Source organism: Thermobia domestica, chromosome 13 (genome assembly GCF_964235325.1).
Source record: "Thermobia domestica chromosome 13, izTheDome1.hap1.1, whole genome shotgun sequence".
In the NCBI taxonomy this organism is placed as follows: domain Eukaryota; kingdom Metazoa; phylum Arthropoda; class Insecta; order Zygentoma; family Lepismatidae; genus Thermobia; species Thermobia domestica.
The window spans coordinates 5614043-5637986 of NC_137466.1; the positions used below are offsets into that span (position 1 = coordinate 5614043).

The following is a 23944-nucleotide window of genomic DNA, read 5'->3' on the forward strand; positions in this document are numbered from 1 at the left end:
CTGGCAAATGTAATGGTAGGTGGAACTCCTGGTTGAAATTCCTCCGAAAAAATTACAAGTTCAATTAGATCAAGGCGGTCTTCTCTGGGTATTCTGCATAGCAATTTGAAGAAAGCTTTTGGCAATGTTGTGTAGTTTTTGTCTTGAATGCGTTCATTTTGTATACCGGGCTTGAATTCAGTTTTGTTAATATCACTCTAATCTTGTTGAAAATGATTGAAAATAGAAAAGTTTTCAGAACGACCATTGATCTTTCACTCGAAAACAACCTTTAAAACGAGTTCATATGTGATGCCTGCATAACAAATATAAAACAAATATAAAATATCTATTCCCAAATACTGTTCGAACAAGATGTAGGCACGTCCATTCGTCCTTTATTTGCGGAGGGTGTGTCGCAGCAAAGAGCGTGAACTTTATCAACATGACCACTTTTTTCCAGAGTATTATGCACAGCAATCACTTGATGTTCTCCTGTGGCAGATGGTGATTTCGAAAGTACTAGTAATATTTCACTCTCATTGGAAGTAACACTAACCGGTAGTCTATCAACAAACACTGTCTTTGTTAATGCTGGAAACATCTTTTCATCTCAGTGCACGGTAACAGCATTTATTTTTTTCAATTTTACCTCCCAAAAAAAACCTCTTGTAAGTTGCAGATTCTAACTAGCACAAATGTTGACGACAAAGACGAAGAGATTATCTATTTATAACTAATACATCTACATTCTGATTCAATGCTTCGGCAACAGCAGTTACAATTAGAACCACATCTCTGTTACCAACTTTGTATTTATTCAAAACTGCAACAAGTTTCGATTTTTCTTTTTCCAGTAATACAATGTCAGTTCCAATCATGCATCCAGGTCGTCCTTTCTTCCTATAACTAAGAAGTTCCATTTTATCTTCCTCATTGTCAATGAGATCCAAAGCAGAAACAAGAGTAAAGTCAAAAAGATCATCCATTTTTTCCAGGAAGTATTCCTCCTTTTCCTTTTGTAATTCAGTTCGCCGAACAGGAGATTACTGCAAAGACCTGCATTCATTGTAAGATTTTTCCTATTTCTATAACTGTGTTGGAATTTTTTGTCGGGATACGGGCCTTTTTTAAAGAAAATACTTTAACCTCTTTTATCACTAAAGATGCACCACGACATAAACTTTACTTTGTATAGTACTACCGTAAGCATTTGTGCATTTGATGGAAACTTGGAGCCAACAATTTTGCAATTATGCTTTAAAAGATAAATCTTATCGGTGTTTCTAGTTTCCATTGATGCAAGATATTAGCTTTTATTTTACTGGCCCTTAACTAACAACAGAATTTGGGTAACTTAGCAGAAATGTAAAATCAAGCGCTTGTGGTTGGAAAAACTTTATACCAAAAAAATATATTAAATACGACATTTATCCAATCAAAATAATTTATTGTCGTAACACAATGTCATTTTAACTGACTATATTTCTTGAAAACCACAGGAAAGGGTCCTAAAATGTCACTTGTAAATGCTTGTTTTTATATGCTTATAGGTCCTACCATGTATTGGATAATTTAAAAACTCCCAAAAAGTTTTAGGCTTTTTGCGGCGCCACTTATTCTCATTTGATTGGACCTACATTTTTCACAGGATAATATTTTGAGAGGTGGCACCAAATGAAGATGTGTTCCGAATTAAATTACAATATCGTGAAATAAGGACCACCCTAACACGGGTACCTGGTTTCGAGTCCATATATGACATTAAGAAAAAATAACCTTAAGGGTCAAAACTGAATTGGTATCCATTCTTACTTTTGTTGCTTGCATATAATTAGCTGATCACAGCTAGTTACCCGATATTAAGAAACATTTTAGTATCATTGTCAATAGCACACCCGTTTTCCATACTTTCATCTCACAACGCTTCATGTGGAAAACGCGTATTTCAACCCATATTGTCCAGTTATTGGTCGTAGTAAAAATCCCGACATATCAACGAAAATATAGTGCAAGATTTTTTTAAACTTGCAAATCAACATGCTTAACAACTTCTAGTGGTTGCCACAATCCTGGGGAATGTAGTGGGTGCAACAATGGTAATCGTCTTTAAAAACGTATATAGATTTATATATAAATACGATTACCATTGTTGCGCCTATTATATTCCACTGGATTGTAGCAACCACTAGAAAACGTGTAGTATATTTATTTGTAAGTATGAATATTGTTTATTTCACATATTGACAGAATAAAAATAGGTTCTGATTTTCCAACTTTCCAGAAAAAAGTCATTTTCATTCAATAGTAAAGTGGAGTCCATTCATATTATATGATTATGAAACCCGAAACATACGGTCCCACAAATTTTACTCATTTATCTTTATGAAACCATTCAATGCACATGGTTAGCAACCTTTGCATTTGAAATATTTCTTCCCAATTATTTTAGTTATGGAAATCGACTGAAAGAAATCGGAAAATTGGGTACCAATTCTAGCGTCGGTTGAAACAATGCCGCTGTCACAGATTCGCTGTCTGTGATATACGTATATATTTTTCGATGGAAACGCTACACGCAGAATGTACGCGAACTAAAAATGTATATGTTTTCCATATTTCTTATGTTTTGTGGCTACCAGTTCATGTTTTTTCAAGTTAGATTTTCGGCAACTTGGAACACGAGGAGCATGAAGAACATAATTTAAATTCACTATCGTTGGTTGCAGTCTGAAGTATGAAGAGTAGGTAAAGCATGGAAACTGTTGCGCTGTCGGTATGCGCTCGTCATGAAAAGGAGGATGGTAATTTTTAAATATAAGGGTTCTACAATAGCAATGGGTTGAAATAATATATATATATATATATATATATATATATATATATATATATATATATGTGTGTGTGTGTGTGTGTGTGTGTTAGTATTCAGTTAACATTTCTTCGTACACTAGTAAAGTTAAATGCATTTTATTGCTTGTCTAATAAATGTGATGCAATTCTACTTTCAAGTTTTTTCTATATTCCAAATACGAAGTTACACCTTCATTAAACAAGGAAGCTGAAGTACATACTGATATCTTTCCTGGTATTGGTGAACTTTCTACAAGCTATAATATATATGATGAAGATGCCAACAGAAACGCTATCAAAGTTAAAGAAGAAATAAGAAAATGCAGATTTCATTATGAGACACAAGGATTGAAAGGATCTAAGTACTACAATAATCAAATGTGTATTGAACAGTACCGGAATGAAAACAAAATGAGAGTTTGCAACTGCACTGATAATCCATTTGGATATCAAACAGGTAATTAACATTGGAATTCGGACATAATACCTTATAATACGTTTGTTGGCTTGAGTAATTTGACTTGCTGTATAGTATTTTGCTAAAACTCTCTGAATGAATTTTCGTGGTGTTAAAAAGGATATAAAATTAAACTAAGGGTCTTAATTTTAAAAGTGGTTCTCCTTCGTTTATTAAATAGTGCAATTCATTTGATAGTACAAAAAATATATAAAACTCCAAACTAGTAAAATCAGAACACAACAAAATTGAACTTTTCTGATTGGCAGAAAAATGCACGAAACAGAACAAAGTTCTAATGAAGTTAAACATTAAATTTGAAAATATTATTTTATGAATAAAGTAGGTACATATTAAAACAACAACTTACGAAACGTTAGGTGACATAAGTACCTATGGCTTCATAGTCACCTCTTTTATACAATTGTGTACTATATGAGAACTTTGACCTCTGACCCATATCATGCGTATCTAAAAAAGTGTTAATAGAATATGTTTTGTAGGATTTAAAAGAAGAAGCAGTAGTCTTTTATATTGGTTACATATGGATCAGCCCCCTTCTGTAATATCTGCTTTAATAAAAGCGAGCTACAGAAACGCCGTTCATGTGACCATAATCTACGCTTCTGTTACGTCAAATAAAATTAGAGGAAAGTGACATTTTCTTATATAGGTTGCACTTTATTTACATAAACTGTTTGTAGTCTTAATACTAACAAATGCAAACATTATTTTAACATGAGGCACTGTTTAGGGGTTATACATTGTTAAAAACTTTAACTTTGTCCTAGAAGTTATAACTATTGTCGTGTGTAGTAGTCAATGTTTCATCGCTAAATGTGACAACATAATTTAAATATGTTGTAAAGTTTACGAACAGTATATAGTTAAAATATTACAATTATTATGAAAGGGCACATCCCACATAAACTATAAGACACATGTAAGAACAAATACCATATTTGTAATTAGCATCTCCTAAAAGCTCTATATAAAAAGTTTCATCCAAAGTTGTTAGTTTTTCATGAAAGGGCGTAACCCAAATAAAGTATAAAACCTAAGTAAAAGTAAATATGATATTCGTAATTAGCATGTCAAGAAAGCCCTACATATCGAGTTTCATCCAAATCGACTAAAAGTGTAATAATAACGCGTATCCCACATAAATTATGAAACCTAGTTAAAAACAAATATTCTATTCGTAATCAGGATGTTCGTAAACCTCCATACACTTAACCTCATCCAAATCGGTTAAAATTGTTACAAATGCGTGTCCCACATAAACTATAAGACCCAGGTATAACAAATATTGCCCCCATAACATCCAAACCAGCCTTTGAACATCAAACTCTATCTTTCGGATGTTCACGAGATGACATTTTGTGTACCCATCGCGCTGACACCTTTCTGAATCCCAAGTGTTCAAGCACAATGGTTTCCACTGAGCCTACAGAGATGTGCATGATCTCTGCTAACTGTTGTACCGTTATTTGTCTGTCTGCTATAATCGTATCATGCATAGCATCAATGTTTTCTCAGGTGTATGCTGTTGTTGGAGGACCAACAACAGGGGTCTGCTGAGTGCTTTCCCTGCCGCAACGGAAGTCGCAGCACAAGTTCTTTACCACCTGGTAGGAAGGAGCCCCATCACCCAACACACTGACTATGTCCTCATGAATCTCCTTTGGGCTTAACCCCGTTTTCTGGAGGTACTTGATGACAGCTCGTTGTTAGGTTTTCTCCATTTTTCAAACTAGGTGCCACATCTGACACTTGAAACGACAAAAATGATAATTAATATAGCAGCTATGGTCCTGAAATTTAGCATAAGCATTTAAGATATTAGCCTACAATATCCTCCATCACCCATCCCAGCTCTAGTATTTTAAATATGACAGGGATCATAATTATTGAACCTCCCTCGTATTATATTCATAACCAGCATGTTTGAAAAGCTCTTCATACAGAGATTCATCTAAATTGGTTAAAATTGTTATAAAATGGCGTATCCTACATTAACCATAAGACATGGTAAAAAGAAACATCATATTCGTAATCAGCGTGTTCGAGAATCTCTACATGCCGAGTTCCATCCAAATCTGTTAAAATTGTTTCACAAGGGCGTATCCCACAAAAGTTATAACATCCAGTTAAAAAAGAAATAAATATCATATTCGTAATCAGCATGTTCTAAAACCTCTATATACTGAGTTTCATCCAAGTCGGTTAAAATTGCTACTAAAATGTGTATTCTACATAAACTGTAAGACGTAGGTAAAGAAATATTATATTCGTAATCAGCGCATTAGAAAAGCTCTATCTACCGAGCTTCATCCAAGCCGTTTAAAATTAGTATAAAAAGGCGTATCTCAAATTAAGTATAAGACTTGGTGAAAACAAGTATAATATTTCTAATCAGCACTTTCGGAAAGGTCTACATACTGAGTCTCATCTGGATGGGTTAAAATTGTTATAAAAGGGCGTATTCCACACAAACCATTAGACCCAGGTAAAACAAATATTATATTCGTTATTAGCTTTTTCGAAAACTTCTAAATAACGAATTCCAAGCAAATAGTTTTAAAATGTTATAAAAGACCGAATGAAATATTAACTTGGTTTAAAACATATATTTTATTCGTAATCAGGGTTTTCGAAAACCTCTACATACCCAGTTTCATCTAAATCGGTTATATTTTTTTTTATAAAAGAGCGTATCCCACAAAATCTATCTGACCTAGGTTAAAACAAACACCATATTCTAAATCAGCATGTTCGAAAATCTGTAAATCGCGAGTTTCATCCAAATTGGTTAAAATTATTATAAAAGTGCGTATTCCACATTAACTGTAAGACGAAGGTAAAAACAAATATTATATTCGTAATTAGCGTGTTCGAAATGCTCTGTATACCGAGAGTCATCCAAATCGTTTAAAATTGGTATAAAAGATTGTATTCCATATTACCTATAAGACTTAGGTAATAACAAATATTGGACTTGTAATCAGCACATATGGAAACTTCTATATTAGTATAGGAAAATTATTTCGAAGTGCGGAAAAATAATATAACAAGCTGAAAATTGGTGGATATGTTCTTTGGATACCCCTGATTAACAAACTAAAAATTTTAAAAAATCCCACCTGGGCAACATGCCGCCATCTTGGAAAATAGCCGCCATTGGAATTTTTTTACTTAGGTTCCTTTTGAAGGCCATAACATCGGACACAAGAGAGATATTGATGTGCGGTTTGCGCGAGGTTATCGCAGACACTCCAGGCTATTCACTAAAGCAACATTTAAACCTTTAATTGGAAATCTATGTGAACAAAGTATATAAAAATTACAACTGTGAACATTTTTCGATACATATTTTCAATACAACTCGATTTTGGCTCTTTTCCGTCCGCTTTATCAAAAAAGTAATGAATCAAATGTTTTAGAGCACACAAAAATACACAAGAATATATCCTAGTTTTGTCCAAAAACTCAAGTCTGAATGGTTTAATAGAGCGCGCAGTAAACGCAGTGTCACTTGCTTAGCCTTAGTTAGCTGTTGCACAAGAATGTAACAAAACAAGTTCCAGATGGGTAATACTTCCAAATACTTTACTTCGAGCATTTTGTTTTGAAGGAACCTACTGATTTAGAACATTCACGTCGCTTGCTTGCGGTTGATATCAGGTTCGGAATTCGTTATCGGTCACACCTTCATTTTCTTCTTCATAGATAATTGAATCTGCAGTATCCTTTTGATTTCTACATCCCTCAATTGCACAGTTGCTGCAAAATGGTGAGCATCGAAGTCCACCTTTCCGACAACCACAATATTTTTCACACCCTACGTGGCAATTGCAGCTTACAAGGTTCATCAGCATATCTGGAGCTGGAGGTTGAGTGCTAGGGACAGGTATTACCTCACCTTTACTGTTTTTCTTCCAGAACCATTCGAGTGGAGGAATGGACACACCACGCCACTCCTGAACCTGATGATACGCTCTGAAGCAATGTTGCTTCGCTGCTGCTGATGTTGGAGGAAGAGTTGCTAAATCGAATGTTGCACCTATTTTCTGTTTAGCAACAGTCCTGACGTAGCACTTATATCGACTTTTGTTAAGGCCATCGGAAATTTTTCCACCGTACGTAGCGACAAGAAATTCTTCACCAGCCGTCACGATCTCATCAACTGCTGCATTCGTCTTATTAAAAATGTCCACTTTCTTGCGAAGGTTTGGAGATGCTTCCAGTGTCTTAAAGGCGAGTATTTTTCCTCTTTTGAAAGGTGCCGATGTGGTGTCACAGCCAGATATTGCGTGAAGGAAATGCATATGATTATACATGTCACCCAGGGCCAGCTGCAATTTCGTAGATTCGAACAATTTTGGGGGTGCGACTTCGAGCCCGGTATAAGCAACCGAATGTTATTATTTGTTGGTGCAAGTGCCGTAAGAAGTACTAGCAAGTCGGTGTCTGTGCCCACAATGACAGGGTTTTCCTCACTTTTTCCCAGTTCGATAGCAGTAACTACTATGAGACGGTCAGCATCACCCGAAGCGTTGATCACAGCAATTCCATTTTCTTTTAATTGTGATCCTAGAAGCGCTATAAAGCCTGCCTTGTTGGCCTCATTTCCTATAAATTGATGCTGTGAAGTACTTGCTTCAGTTTGCAGCTCTACCAGCACTTCTGAAGACGGAAGTTGTGATCTTCGTCGCATGCTCTCTGTGGCTTTTGTTGTACATTCCGTATAACCATCAAAAACTATCGTAACCTGTCCTTTATAATTTGCTTTGATGAATGAAACATAGCTCTGCCATACATCACTGAAAGTCCCTGGTCTTGGCCAGTGAACTCGATGCAGTAAATCTCCTCCGTCTAGAACAAAGCTTGAAGTTTCAGGAATGGTTTCAGATGGGTGCATATTTTCTCCATAACACCTCTTAAAGTTGACTTTGTGCCTTTCCTAATCATAGTTGCGTCGAAGAGTGCTGGTGGCATCGATGGCAGTTCGTAGTTCATACAACCTTGCAGTTCCTCTTCACTTCGAACAACGCATGCCATTCAATGCAACAGCTGGTTAGGATTCACAGGAATCAATTCACCCCGAACAACAATGGGATTCGTCATTGCTGCAAGAGTGGCTACCTTGTCTTCCGTTGAAGCTTGATGTCCGCAAAAGATTTCCCATCAAGCTTCTTTAAGGTCTTAATTCCCTGCTCCTAAACTGAATCACTGTTCACCGTTTCGTCTGCTATAACACCACTGTCCAAAGAAAGTAGAAAATCTGGAGGTTTCTCAAAAGGAGAATGCGTTCGTAACCACATTGCGAATATTTATATGTGCCTTAAGTCCTTTTTCGACAGGCTTGTCCAAGTTCTACATGCTGTTGTGATATTGCGATAGCTACACCTGCGAAATCTTCCAAAGCATCCAGTACCTTAATTGATGCCAGCATTGAATGTATCCAGCGTGCGAGAACAGAGTCGGATATATCACGACCACGAGTTAAACCTCCGGTTGTCTTTATATTCTTCATCAAAACCTGCTCAATGGTCAAGTCTGACAAAACTCCGCTTCAGAATTTCGATTTCCGTCGTACAGTGAAAAATCCTTTCTTCACGAATTCTTCATAGTCGGAAGGTGACAAATATGATTTCAGCTTTGTAATCTGCTGCAAAATACATGTGAGCAGATTTCGCATAATTAATATGGCCACCGGCATGCAAATAGGGAAGCATTTTTTGTACGCTGAATAAGTGCAGTGCTCAATCCCCTGTGCGTTCTGCTCTAACAAAATTACGCATGATTTCTACCTGCTTAAAGTACTGGACTAATAGTTAGCCTGTCCTGCTTTTCAGAGCTTCTACTTCTAAAGCTGTTTTAATCGATGAAATAAGCTTTCTCACTGCATCGGTGCGTAGAACATCATCTACTTTCTTCTTCCCCTGGAATAAAAGTTCATAATCTTCTTTAACTTCTTTCAGTCTTTCTTCATACAGCACTTCATTGTTAATGATTTTGGTCACAAGCAATAAGCAGAGAGCATTTTGAGTTAAGAAGTGAGCTCGTAGTCCTCTAGCGTAAGAATGTCCTGTCAACATATGTACTACAGAGTTTTTCGCAAATAGTTGCTGCCAAAGCTCTTGTAAACCACTGCCTTCCATAATTTTTCCAACGGAACCCATGAACGACATTAACAAATGGAATCCTCCAAGACGTACAATCACTTTTGAGAGCGGGCTGTCAACATCTGCTGCTAAAACGATGTCCATAGCTTTAACGTAAAGTGGCTGGTCAAATATTACGATACATGATGACTGATTTTGTTTCTTGCCCTGCTCCGATGCAAACAGGAGTATATAGTCGACATGTTACTGGGTTCAAGCTTCACTATTGGAAGTGGTAGTACATCAGATATTTCCACACACTCCTCAGATTGCATTATTGTTTCCATAAATTAGCTCCATCGTACAAAATTTGACACTTTACAACTTGGTCCAGACATCCATAACAAGTCGATATTTCTAGCGAATTCAGCATTCTGTGGCTTAATGTTAAGTATGCTAACATCCTTCATAGCAAAATGCTTGAGTCCACTTTTGCAGTGCTTGTTATACGTCCTGATCTTTGTGTAATCTCCCGATATTGTTGGAAGAAGCTACTGATGCTGGACGAAGAACCTCATTTTCAACTTTCACGAAAGAAGCTGGCGTTGCACAGACGATTCCACCCATTACATGAAAATGACCATATCCGTCAACACTGCTAACGTTGTGATCTATGTTATCAAACACATAATGAACGAAAGCTCTGTCGTCTATTAATGTCGGGGCATGTTCCGTTACTGAAGATTCATACTTAATCGCTTCAGTGTAAGATGAACACAATCCCATGGCATGGAAAAGTCGATAATTGAGCGGCACCGAAACCTTCTATGCAAATAAACTGATATACTCAATTGAATTGGTGACACGAATGATCTTGGCCGTACTGCTGATATAATTGCATGGGCTATGGTCAGTGTTTGTGATTTGCAGTAATGTTTCTTCGTTGTTACTGTTTCCAAAAACAGTTAAATTTTCGGGAACCATGCCAGCACCTCCTTTTCGAATGTCTTCAGCTGATGGATATGTATCAGTCGTGTATACAACAGAACAAATATCTTCTTTGATAATCGCTGCTGCCATTTGCACTATTCTCTTCTTTTCATTCGAAAAATTAATTTCCACTCTTTTAAACCATTCGTCCGTTAGTACGCGGCTCACTACACTTCTAAATGACACTACGATGCCCGATTTGTCTTTGATGTGTGTAAGAATTACTCTTGGGCCAAAATGTTGCTTCAGTCTTTTTTAAGGCGCCTTTCACTGCACAGTCCTACACCAGGAGACAACTCACTCATTACGCGATGAAGATCGGCTAAACAATATTGGCACTCATCATTATTTTCCATGAATTCACACAGTTTTGCAAACGCTGTATCCCTTACCAACTCAGGCCCCCTGCTGTGATAACCCACAGATGGACGATTTTGATTTTTCGCTGCAAACGTAGAAAAACATTTTCGGTGATACTTAGCTTCAACTGCAACAAGGTCAATCACAGAGCAGACCCGTAGAAGAACTTCGCTTCCCCATTCGTCATTTCTTCTTTTTGCCTGTGCAATGATAGTTTTTTTGAATGGCAATGTAGTAACACAACAAACTGCGGGAAAACATTCGGGATGTTTTCTCGATTCGGCAAACTGGGTTGGTTTTCCACACAGCAAGCAGTGTGCCTTCAAATCAAACGCATCGACACTTTTAAGTAGGTTTATGCTAAAATCTTGTCCCTTACCTGTAACTTTCTTAATTCGACGTGTGTAGTGTTTCCTACATTTATTATGCACTGTCACTTTTTCTTTGTCAACTAAACTCTTATGCAAGTCATCTCCTCGAATTAAGCTTATGAAGCAAATAGCTTCTAACTCTCTAGTCACGATCACAGCCTCATTTTCGGATATCGGGTCTTTGCATATCACACATACAACACTATCCATCATATCCATTGTAAAGCCTATTCAACACGAAAATTACCACAGTTTGGTACTAATTTTCAAGCCAAAACCACTGATCCCACCAAACACTGTTCACTAGTCAAGTTTTTTTAACGCTGTCGAAACTGCATATAAAGACAGAGTTGCAAACAAAACCTTCGAACCGTTGTAGATACAACAACGCTAACATGTGTTAACGCTGTTGCCAAATTTACGCGTTGCCATGTATGCACTATTAAAGAACCTAGCTTATCAAATTTACATTTCCATATTTGGGGAAATAAATACACCCACATACTTGGTTTTCTCGTACGTAAGAAACTAACGAACTTATAATTTGTGAAGATATAGTTTTGTACTTTCAAGTGCAAATGTTTTGATTGCTTTTCATATGATTAAAAAAGGCACATAACAACCGGAGACAAAAATACTGCACTACACATGGTGCCGCGTTTACTGCGCGCTCTATTAAACCATTCAGACTTGAGTTTTTGGACAAAACTAGGATATATTCTTGTGTACTTTTGTGTGCTCTACAACTTTTGCTAGATACTTGCTTGGTACTTTTTTTTTTGATAACACGGACGGAAAACAGCGATAATCGAGTTGTATTAAAAATATGTATCGAAAAATTTTCGCAGTTGTAATTTTTATATACTTTGTTTACATAGATTTCCAATTAAAGGTTTAAATGTTGTTTTCAGTGAATAGTCTGAAGTGTCTGCGATAACCTCGCGCAAACCGCACATCAATATCTCTCTTGTGTCCGATGTTATGGCCTTCAGAAGGAACCTAAAAAAAATCAACGGCGACCATTCTCCAAGATGGCGGCATGTTGCCCAGGTGGGATTTTTTTGGATTTTGAGTATGTTAATCAGGGTATCCAAAGAACACATCCACCAATTTTCAGCTTGTTATACTATTTTTCCACACTTTGCCCAATTTGGGCCTAAATTTCCTATATTTTATACCGAGTTTCATTGAAATCGGATAAAATTCTTATAAAAAGGCGTATCAAACATAGGCGTACGACCTATGCAAAATCGTAATCAGCACGTTGGAAAACCTCTATATACTGCGTTTCACCGAAATCAGATTAAATTGTTGTAAAATGGCGTATTCGATATTATCTTTAAGACGTAGGTTAAATCAAGTATTATATTCGTTATCAGCATGTACGAAAAGCTCTACATACTGAGCTTTATCGAAATCGCTTAAATTTGTTATAAAAGGGCGCATCTCACACAAACTATTAAATGTAGGTAAAAGCAAATATCCTATTTGTAATTAGCATGCTCGAAAACTTTTAGTTGCTGCGTTTCATCCAAATCTGTTAAAATTGTTATAAAAAATCCGTATTCCGCTTTAACTGTAAGACTTAATAAAACAAATATTATAGCACGTTCGAAAACCTCTATGTACAGAATTCCATGCAATTCGGTTAAAATTCTAATAAATGGACATATCCCACTTAAACTGTAAGTCGTAGGTAAGAAAGAATATTATATTCGTAATTAGGATATTCAAAACCATATGTATTATAAGGGTTGCAAAAAAAAAAAAAAACGGCCTGGGCTTCTATGTTAATGCTAGAACTCATACTGAAAAATTTTATACTTTTGCATAGGTGGGGTCTAGTAAAGCCCATCCGGATATCTGATTGGAAGTTATAATAATTGAATGCTTCAAACACTAAAAATAGAGGAAAGGGAGGCAAGAGTACGCAAATTCGAATTAAACGTATATATTGTGGTATAAAAAATAGTTACAACACCAAACTTTTACATGGATCACAAAACTAGTACTCTGCTCTACGAAATGTGAACTCAACTTTTATATGCCTCTATCCTTGGAGGGCCTAGAACTCGTAAAATGAAAATATTCAAATTCGTACTGATACCCCAGTATGTGGGACAAGAGTACGAAATCAAGGGTCAAGAGTACGTTCCCAAAGGAGCATTAACACTTATCACAGATAAAGGTGCCCACTCCTTCATATGATGTGCATTATTCATGCCACCATTCATTGTATCTTGCGCACAGTATCCATTCTTCTGTTGGGGTATTGCTGTAGATAATACTGCATAATGGACACTCGTGAACCATAGGAGCAAGTTGACATTTGCTCTTTGGAGAGCGCCTTTCAGAAGTTCTATTTGAAACGAGAGGATGTCAAATTCTCTGATTGACCTTAAGAAGATCAAGATTTACAGGTTGAGGGTTTAATAGGAGACGAAGGAGGACTGACAACCACAGAGAAGTGTATGATATGAACGGTCCGCATACGGTCCTGCTTACCTCGCGTGAAGATTCAGCTTTACTAATTGAAGGTTTGGTAAGAGATGAACAAGCAACCAGCAGAGCAGTGTTTGGGACGACAGTTCACATGAGTTCCTCCTTTCTTCTAGTGAAAATCTAGTGTTGCTGGTTGAAGATTTGGTAACAGGTGGGAAAGAACGAGCAACCGGCAGAGGAGTGTTTGATGTGGATTCGCCGCATGGGCTCCTGTTTACTTTCAGTTAATCCTCCGATTAAATATATTGGCCTCTATTCAGGTCTTTGGCTTGATTTGTTGCTTCTGGAATGCTTCCATCTTCAGAGCCGGCTTCTACATTTAGGGCAACGACATCCACAGTAGTTGAAGAAAATCTTCTTCAGTGAACAAGTCTGGATTCAGTGGAACAATTACACTTTCTTCAAAGTCGGATATTGCAATACTGATGGTTGCAGCTTTGTTGTAAACCTCTGTGAACAAACTCGCAACTTGAAATTTTATAATTGGGCGAGATGGATGACGTCGCATATATTTATCACACGCTGTTTAATATCAGGATTTCATCAGTCAAAAAAAGCGATCTAACTGTTGCAAATTATGGCTGGTATGGGGTGATAAACTTAAGAACAGAATCCCATTTTACCTGCAGAAATCAATAGCCTCGATTGAAATGTGAGAGGACTGATTGTCAGCAATTAACAAAACCATTTTCGTCACCGGATTTGATTGCATATGTTGATGTAATGATGCAGCCATTCTACGAAATGTGAGTTGATTAAACCAGAATCGATATCATTCCCACACAACCAGGTGGAGATCTAACGAGTAACTCTGGTTTTGTTTTGTTTTCTGGGAAATATCAACACAAGTGAAATAAAGGAAACAGATGCATTCACGCAGGAAACAACTGTGATGGTAACTCCACAATCGCTAGATACAATTTTATTCACAACCGATTTTTAGTCAACAACCCGTTTGGAACTTTATGAGGAATCGTATTTATGCCAGTTTCGTACATATTGTAGATAAACTGTGAAGAGAAACCATCTTCTCTTACGAAATCTTGTAGACAATTAAAAAAAGCGTTGAATTTGTGGCTTCTAAAATCATTACCAGTCTAATATTTGCGAAAATAGTCCATTGTCTTACGTGTTAAGTGATGTGTTTGTAGTCTCTGCTATGTTAAAAGATGTCATAAAAGAGAATGAATACAACTGAAAAAGACGTCGTAAAAGAGAACAAGTTTCTTCCGGTACTTTACTGGTCGCTTGAGGATATTCTAGATGGTACAGGTGGCATCACGTATCGTGCGATACTGAGAAATGGAGATCTCTGGATCAATCAGGCCTGATAATTTTTGAGTGTGAGAACAGTGGCACAGAAATCCTTTTTAAAGTACTTACTCTCTCTCTCTCTCTCTGTATATATATATATATATATATATATATATATATATATATATATATATATATATATATATATATATATATATATATATATAGTTATTAGTATATCTAGTGTTAAATGTGATTCCCGTCAAACAATATTTAAACATTTTTAAGCCCACAAATTATACATATAAGAAAACGTTTTCAGATACTGGATGGCAAATCATACTACACTCTTCTGCTCTAACTAAACTATTGCATTACTGAGCTGAGAATATTCCAACGGGTTATGAATGAACAATCCATCGGGAAAGTTGTTCTGATTTTTGCATGAAAGTACTTTTCTTTCCCAAAATCTATTCACATTTCACAAGTTTAGTCATCGAGCTTTTCATATAAACAGGAATTGTATATTACTCTTATAGAGTTGTTTCAAAAAAAAAAAATATTTTTAAACTAGCAAATTTGTTTCTCATATTTTCATAGGTAGGTTTGTAGAACTGCGCGGTTGAAAGTTGGAATTCGTTTGTAATCAAAAATCATCTCAGTGTGTTTTGTGAAAGTGTTTCTATAAATACTCATTTATCATGAAAAACGTGGCCTTACCCTTTCGCATTCGAGTGGAATGCTTTCGTGGTCGCTTTTGAAGGAAGAAAAAACGATAATCATTGACTAGGGAAATATAGCACACTGGTAAAATTGAGAGGTATCTGAGAAGACGACGAGTGTTTTAGTTTGATGGGCATGCGAATTGAAATAAATAGGAAAAATATTATAAAAGAAAGTCGAGGGTTGGTTCGGGTAGAAAGAATAGGAAGATTGTTAGGGTGTTTAGGATTCGGATGCGTGTTCCGTACCTCAGCTACTGGACATCGACTGGTCGTCTCCATGTTTTAGCCTCTGTACCAAATGGTCGTGGAAGTTGGAATTGATATCTACGGCTCGCTCTTCGTGTACTACTCCGCTTCTCGTGTATTGCTCCGCTCTTGCGGGTCCTGTAACGTTCTATGCCATCCTATGCCATCCATAGAAGGAAGATGGCCGTCGAAAATACGGAAAACATTCCAAGTACACACGTGTAGGAATTGTGGAGAATGCAAGGTAAAAGGAATTCGAGATTTACTTAATTGTCTTCAGTTAAATAACAATTCGGTTACATCAGGTTATATAAGTTACAAAAAATTACATTGAATGAAGAATGAGGAATCGTCTGCTGAACAGAATTTTGAAATGGTTGCTGACTGTCTTATTAATCCAGGTTATGACTGTTTTCCATTGTCCATAGAAAATAAAGAGAAACAATCATTATTAAATTTTGAATTGTATATATACTGAATATAAATAATACAAGGGAAATCGAATATTTCTACAGTAATACCCGTATTTTTCCCAAGAAATATATGTTACACCATATGTTAATGTTGCTATTACCATATTGAAAATATAATGGAAAAAGGGATCATTTAGAGATAGCAGTATTAAAACAAACTACCTTCAGTAAACTACATTTATTTTGGGTTTAGGTAGAATAGGCTCCTAGTTTAAAATTTGGTGTGGATTCTCTGAGTGATATGATATTTTTGGCATTACAATGAACTTAAGACTGAGACGAAGGAAAGTATACCCAAGTAACGTTATGGCTATACAGAGTCAACAGTTTACATTCAAATATTACTAAATTTATTTAGAGAGAATAATTTACGACTTTTAAATGTAATTCTTTCATAAATTACATATTAATTGTATTTCCCAAAAAGATATTTAAATTAGAATTGATAACTTATATGGTTCTGAATGATCGTTAATAATGATTTTACGAGCGTCGTTCCAAACGTAATGCTTTCTATTTTTTGTGTTGACCTTTTATGTCGTTGGTGTAGTGCTAATGTTTCAACCTTCCTCTTTTATTAATAGCTCTTTCCGTTGTACTGTGGTAATTGGCGCCAGCACAGGAGTGTTCCAAAATGGAGACTGATATGGACGTCAGTATAAAACTACGATGTGTGATTGAATTCACTGCTGAAGGATTTGTGCCGATTGAAATCCATCGATACTTCAGAAAGGTTTATGGAGATTATATAATAAACGTGAGGAATGTGAGGAGCGTGAAGTACGGCATTTTCAAGGTGGTGAAATGGGTGTTCATGACAATCCCCTGGCCGGTCTACCCTGCACACCTCTCATCCCTCGCAATGAAGTGCGTCTTGATCAACTTATCCTTACTGATCGCCGGATAACGACCATAGAATTGTGTACAATGCAGAATGTCGGCTATAATGCCTTGGAAAAGTGCTGGCTATCGCAAAGTCTGTGAGTTATGGGTGCGGATGCTAACAGACAATCAAGAAACTCAGCGAATGGAAATTTGTTGGGACCTGCTGGACCAATACGAAGATAAACGTGACAATTTTCAGGATAGCATCGTCACTGGAGATGTGACGTGGTGTCATCACTACGAACCGGAGTCCAGAAGCTATTTTCAAGGATATAAGGAAGTTGTTAACCTCAGCTGGTTTCGATCTTTACAAGCCCGTCATACAGTCTCTGGTTGATCTTTTCGAAAAGTGCATAACGAATAGTGGGAACTAAATGGAAACATGACAGTCTGTGGGTGAAATATTGCTCCTTTTAGCTTTGCTGTTGTTATTTATGTATTCCTATTAGTATCCAAGAATAAACATAGGTGGCATCACTTTCGGAGCGACCCCTGTCTTAATAATATATCAATGATAAGACAACAATATAACTGCGATGAAAATGCGTAATTAGAATTTCATGACAAAATTAATTCTGACAAAAACATTCAAACTCAAGGCTGTAGATTTATAGTTTTCTACGATAATGCTACACTACAAGTTTTCGATATAAAAGGAAATAGACATTTTTGTAATGTTTTCTAATAAATTTTACCATAAAATATGTTGAAACCAAACAAATATAAGTTTCGTTCAAGATCTATTCATTCCAGATCCTTTTTAATTTTCTGCCCAACCAACATTGAAATGTAGCCGTAACCTCAGGAAATTTTTAGATGTTTATCTCAGCGAGAAAAGTGCGTTTAATATGTTTCTAAATTCTAAAAGGAAACGTTCGATAATACAACTAATGACCGTTTCCCCATGCGGGTCATTCATCCTCGATTAGTCTTACATGAAAGATTTACAACTAATAGTTTCTATATGATATGTAGTAAATGATTGGCCTAGGTGAGTGGTTACCCTATTGGGTTTCATCTCAGTAGGCCTGAAATAGTATTCTTGTACGTTCGAATTTTTGCCATATTTAATTTCATTTTTATCCATACTATTTGTGCTATCCAAGATTGTTTCGTATGGAGAAGAAAGGTATGCTCATATGACAAGATTGGTGAAGACTGGAAGTAGATCTTGAGGAGAGACAAAGCGTTTCAATCGCATTACAAGCAGATTCTTGAAAACTTACAATTGTACGTATGTTTAGCTACCATAATAGAAACTGTTTCAGCTGTGAACATAGTTACATGTTCAATACCTTTTAGCTGTTCCATATATATTTTTGAAATTTAAAAATTTTAGTAAACAGTATTTAGGCTTTTTTCTAAAAAAATTGTCGTCGCTACTTCCTTGAGCGCGCGAGTCTCATTGAGTGTAGCCGGAGTGTCTGAGGAAAAAAACAAGGAAATGAGCCGAGGCACGTGCAATATCTTCGACAAGAACATTTCTCGATATCTTCTGCGGTGATGTCATTAACTAAATGTGGTAATACAATACCTTATGAAAACCATGACAGCGAAGGAATTGCGTTTGGTTGAACATCGTCTGTAGGAAAGATTCCTAATATATCGAATTCCAACTGGCTGAGATAGGTAGAACTGGATATCGTAGTTGTTTACTTTGTGGCCCACTTGGCGTCTGCTCATTTAATGGAACGAGTGTTATTTTTATTTTGTAATCGAAATAAGGTTCCATGTTCAGAAAGTAAAACATTCCCTGAGCCAATTTTTATACCTTTGTTAATTAGAAATTCCTTTCTGTATAATATTTATGTATTAATTCAAACTGTTGATTGGCCACTGAATTCAAAATGTAAGAAAGTGTATCAGATTTAAAACAGGATGACGGTATGCACATCATAGTAAGTTGTTATCGCCGGAAATTATTTAGACGTGTATTGTAGATTTCTAACTACGCTATTTATTTTCCAATACAGAAATGGTGTCCGACAATAATCCATCTTTATTTTTCCTATACTAAGTTGCTTAGTGGCGTAAAATGCTCTACATGAATGATGGTGTTTTCCGAGACGTTTGAACCAAATAGTTGTGTACCTTCAGTATTGTGATAATTGTATATTGCTTTATATATTGGTGTCTGACATCTTTCTGTTAAAGGTTACTGATAATTCTCTTTGGTGCCTCGATCTTGTAGAAGTCAAATTTCAAAGTAATATATAGCCAACAGTAGATTCCAAAGTTAAATTTCAATATCCTGTCGGATTGAGTATGTATTCCTTTTAAGTCTTTTATGTTGATGAGCAGGTTTAATTTTCGGTTCAATAGAAATTATTGAAATATTCTTAACACGTAGATAAAAGGATAAATTCACTTTGCTTCATCGAAGACCGTCTCAATAACTTCCTTTAATCTTATGCTGCAATTTGAAACGAATCCTTCCTCTTTTTATCTGAATTGTAGCCAGTTTAAAACTCGAAGAATACTTTTAACTTTACATTAAAGATTTACTTTTGAAATGATGTAGAAAGAGAGATTTAGAGTGGCTCTTTAGCATTAGAAAAGACTCCATTAAGATTCAAATATCATTTTAATTTAGAAATCTAAACAAGAAGTAGCTCAAATGGTTAGATTTATTTTGATTAATTCTTATTACGACTACCGAACTATGAGCAGAGATCAGTTGTACTTTTCAAACTACCGGCTTCTTAAAATGTTTAATTTCTAGTTATATTCTAAGAAATTCTAATTTGTTTCCCAGATACTCTATATGCAAGTAGATCCAACTCGTTGTGTGATGGATTCGTTCTAGAGATCTCGCTGTAAATTTTTGAGAAAGAATGTTTAAATCCGAAAGATGTCTCTTCCAATTTCTTGAGCTTACAACTAGATCTTTAGCAAAAGATGATATATGCTCTGGAAGTCATTCGAAATTTATCCAATGGAGAGAACTTGTGCTGACGTGATACATGAAACAGCATACAGATCGTTACACCTTTTGTCAAAGGTTTACTTAAAAAACACATATCTGGAGCTTTAAGGTTTAGCAAGCACAATTTGGATAGATCAGTTTTTGATATTGTGCAAGATGTCCTATATAAATAGAAGGGGAATATTAAATTATTGCATTAAATTAATTCTCTTCTGTAGTTTTTTTTTCAAAAAGCTGCATTCTGAAATGTTTCATGATTAATTGTAAAAGATAAAAATGAGCCATCGTTTGTCTCCTGAGTGGTAATCACATTCAACATTTGCTGCATTTGTTTATAGTTTGCGAGCGAACAGTAAGGACACTACGTGGGGATCTTTGGTGGAAATTTGCTGCCTTTGAATATTTATTTTAGAGCCTAGCCCCTAAAATAGTCAGTGGTCATCAGTGAATGGAATGAAACACCTCTATACTAATATAACAAGTTATATATCGCTGTTAGTTGATGCTCTTGCTAACTTTGAGTGATATCAAACATTCAATATAGAATTGTTAGCTGTTTGTTTCATTCTGTCGCAATTCTTCTGATTTGTCTTAAATCAAGTATTTTCCAAGTTCATTTCCATAATTTGATTTTCATTTATTTCAAGTTTAATTTCTTCCAGAATATCTCTAAATAAACTTTTTTATTATTGCTTCCCGAAGGTATGGGACAAGATGATGGATTAGTAGATGATAAAATGATACTATCCTTTGATATTTGAATGATCATTACTGAAAATCCATATCGATCTAACAATGTTTGTGAAGGGAAAATGGTAAAGAATGCGTAGTGTTTGTTATTTCTTTCGTTAGTAAAAGGGAAAAGGAAATGCCAATGGGCGGAGGTGAGAACTTTACGAGATGCAGACACAACATCCAATTCGTGTTGATGCATGCATTAATAACCTACTCTCTCAGTTCTTCCCCTCTTGTTCCTTCTGTTGACAAAATTATTTTGAGAGGTTTCTTATGTACTTACCATGTGTTTCTCTCCTAACCAATTTCAGTCTGGAAAAATTCCTCTAAAGCTTGTCCGAACAAACGGATGAAATCATAATATATGAAATTCTGAAATGAGAAAAAGTAACATTATTAAACGATAATAAAATTAGTCATACTGCGCCGGAGAAACAGTATACGTCAGAAATTGGCCAAAATGAGATAAGTCAAAATTGGAGATCTATGCCACGTGCTTCACCTCCGATTAACTTGATATAACAAAATTCTAAACATTAGTTCAATAATCGCTTCTTGGTAATATTAGTATAATTCTATCTGTGCATACAAGAACCTAATGTGCCGCATTTAAAGCACTGGGAAATAAAGACTTGCAAATTTTCGGGATAAAATACTTGCATTCATTGCTTTGAGTATTAGAATGCGGTTTCAGTATTTAGTAAATGATCATATACCACAAATCACTTTTTAGTTATATGTCGAAACATTACGTACATAATTGTTGGAAGGAAGAATGGCAACTTCGTCAGAGAGTTCTTAGTGTGGACGAAGCTGATAGTGACGACGCTTGATTGTCACCACTTTCTTCCTCTACTAGCGATTCAATTTCGCTCCCTGCGTCTAGACTTCTTTCGGTACGTTGAATTGCAGAAAACAGTAATCCTTGATGGTAGCGTAAGAATCAGAATACCTTCATAGAGTCTCGAAATTGTGGTGGCATATACCGTACGTGACAATCTTTTGCAAATCCTTTACTTTCGCATCAGACAAATTTCTTCGTCCGAAATGCAGAGCACGAAATCACTGAGAAGTAGGTGCTGGCCACTCCTGGTGATTTTGATAGTTTGCCAATTACTTATAAGAGACCAGATTTGTCTTCCATAATTCTAATATTGAAGGCTTTCTGTATGTAAACGGGTTCACATTAAATACATTTTTTGCGGAAGACTATTGGCAAAGCAATAGTAACTAGGAAAAAAACATATTTCTCATCATCTCTGTTACTTGAAAAGATTTGGCTCTTTTTGATGTTCTAATAATGTCGACCCATTGATGTGGAGTGTATACTACTGTTGTAGTCCTGTTCTTCTTTTGAATAATTCTAAAAACTCTGACACAAAAGAGGGGAGTATGACAAGGTAACGGAAAATTTGTTGTACCTCATCAAAAATACCTAGGTACTGCACTAAGTTGTGCCTGAATGTATAATATTTTTATCTTTTTTATGGCTGTCACAAGAATCGGGCTATCTTTTTGTTTCCTCCTTCCCTGAAGTACTTCATTATTATTCTTTATTAGACTATTATACATGAAGCCACTAATTGCAACCTCGGCTGGCTACATCTTCTGGCCAGACGTGCATAGACACTCCATTTTCGTCATGCACTTCTAAAATATATGCCCAAAGTTTTCTATAAAATATAAGTGGATATACTGTATTTGGCGTTAGCAGTGCCTGCTGCATCTCGAAAGCTATTGTCTATATGTGTGAATTCTCTGTTGCAACTCGAAAATCGTGTTCCATTTGGGTTTGAGAGGTTTCCACTTTTCGTAAGTGAAGTTCCCTTTCTTGCTTCCTCGTCTTTTGTGTGTTTGCATCCGTTCCGCTGTTGATGTCGATAGGAAGTTTATCACACGTATTTATGTGTCTACTTTGCGATGTCCAAAACGAAGTTTAAAATCTTTAACGAAAATCTCCCTCAAGTTGAAGAATGTTGCTGGCAGAATGGCTTTTTCTGTTACATGTTGGACGTATATACTGTCGAGATTTCTCTCATTTAATTCAAGTGAAAGATAGTATCGATTAGGGTTTTTTCAACGTGCATAATATCTTACGTATTAGAACCACTCCCTGTAAAATTACAAATGTGCTCTTTTCTCTCTTCAAGATTACGATTTGGTCGTGAGTCATGTTACAAAATATTATTAAAATATTTATTAATTAGAACATCAATTAGCTGTACAGTCTTCTTTCACTTCCCATAATATTGTTTACTTCTTGCCGTCTCATCTCCGATTGTCGTTTTCATCAATGTTAGGAAGAGCAGAATGTGACAAGAACATATCAGGATCAGGTACTCCACAAATGTTAATTTCAGTTCTTGACACTGTGTGCGCGCAACCTTCTCTTGGACTTGTGAACTTCCCACAACTCTGTATTTTCTTTCAGAAAGTCGAATGACCTTTGGAGCCTTCACAAATGCCGATAACACGCTTTCAAAAAATTGCACATATCTGTTTTTTGCATGCACCCAAAGAAGTGTTTCTGTTATACTTATGCTTGGTAAAATAAAAAAATCCTGTAAACCTGTTTTCCAAGTTACACTGTTAGTTTTTCTCAGTCTCTCTCTCTCTCTCTCTCTCTCTATATATATATATATATATATATATATATATATATATATATATATATATATATATATATAAGTATGTATGTGTAGTTGTGTGTGCAGTTGCCTAGCCACTACTGAGAATGAGAGTGAGTATATAATATCATTGGGAAAATATTAATTTTCATTCGAACATTATAGTCTAGGCATCAACTTCACAAAATTCCTCTCCTTTTCGAGTTTAAGGTCAAATCATGTAACAATTTGTCATCGGATATATTTTTGAATATACACCCATCACTACGGTGGTCGTTAGGTATATGGGAAAAAATAAATTTTCAAATTTCTTCCGCCGCACCCCCTATTTCTTTTCCTTTGGTAATAGAATAATCATGCACAAAATTTCACAAAACTCGAACAACGTTAACCCGTGCCGCAAAGCAATTGATTTCTGTAATAAGAAATCCAAATGTATAATGATTATCACAAA

General features: G+C 35.8%; 1 long non-coding RNA gene across 2 annotated transcripts in view; it reads right to left on the reverse strand.

Moving 5' to 3' along the window:
- LOC145667994 (uncharacterized) overlaps positions 1–23944 on the reverse strand; it is a 267045-nt gene that overhangs the window by 106820 nt on the left and 136281 nt on the right. For both annotated transcript variants that reach the window (XR_014127934.1, XR_014127933.1), the window contains exon 2: positions 21147–21235. This is a non-coding gene — a long non-coding RNA (uncharacterized LOC145667994). The remainder of the gene's footprint in view (positions 1–21146; positions 21236–23944) is intronic.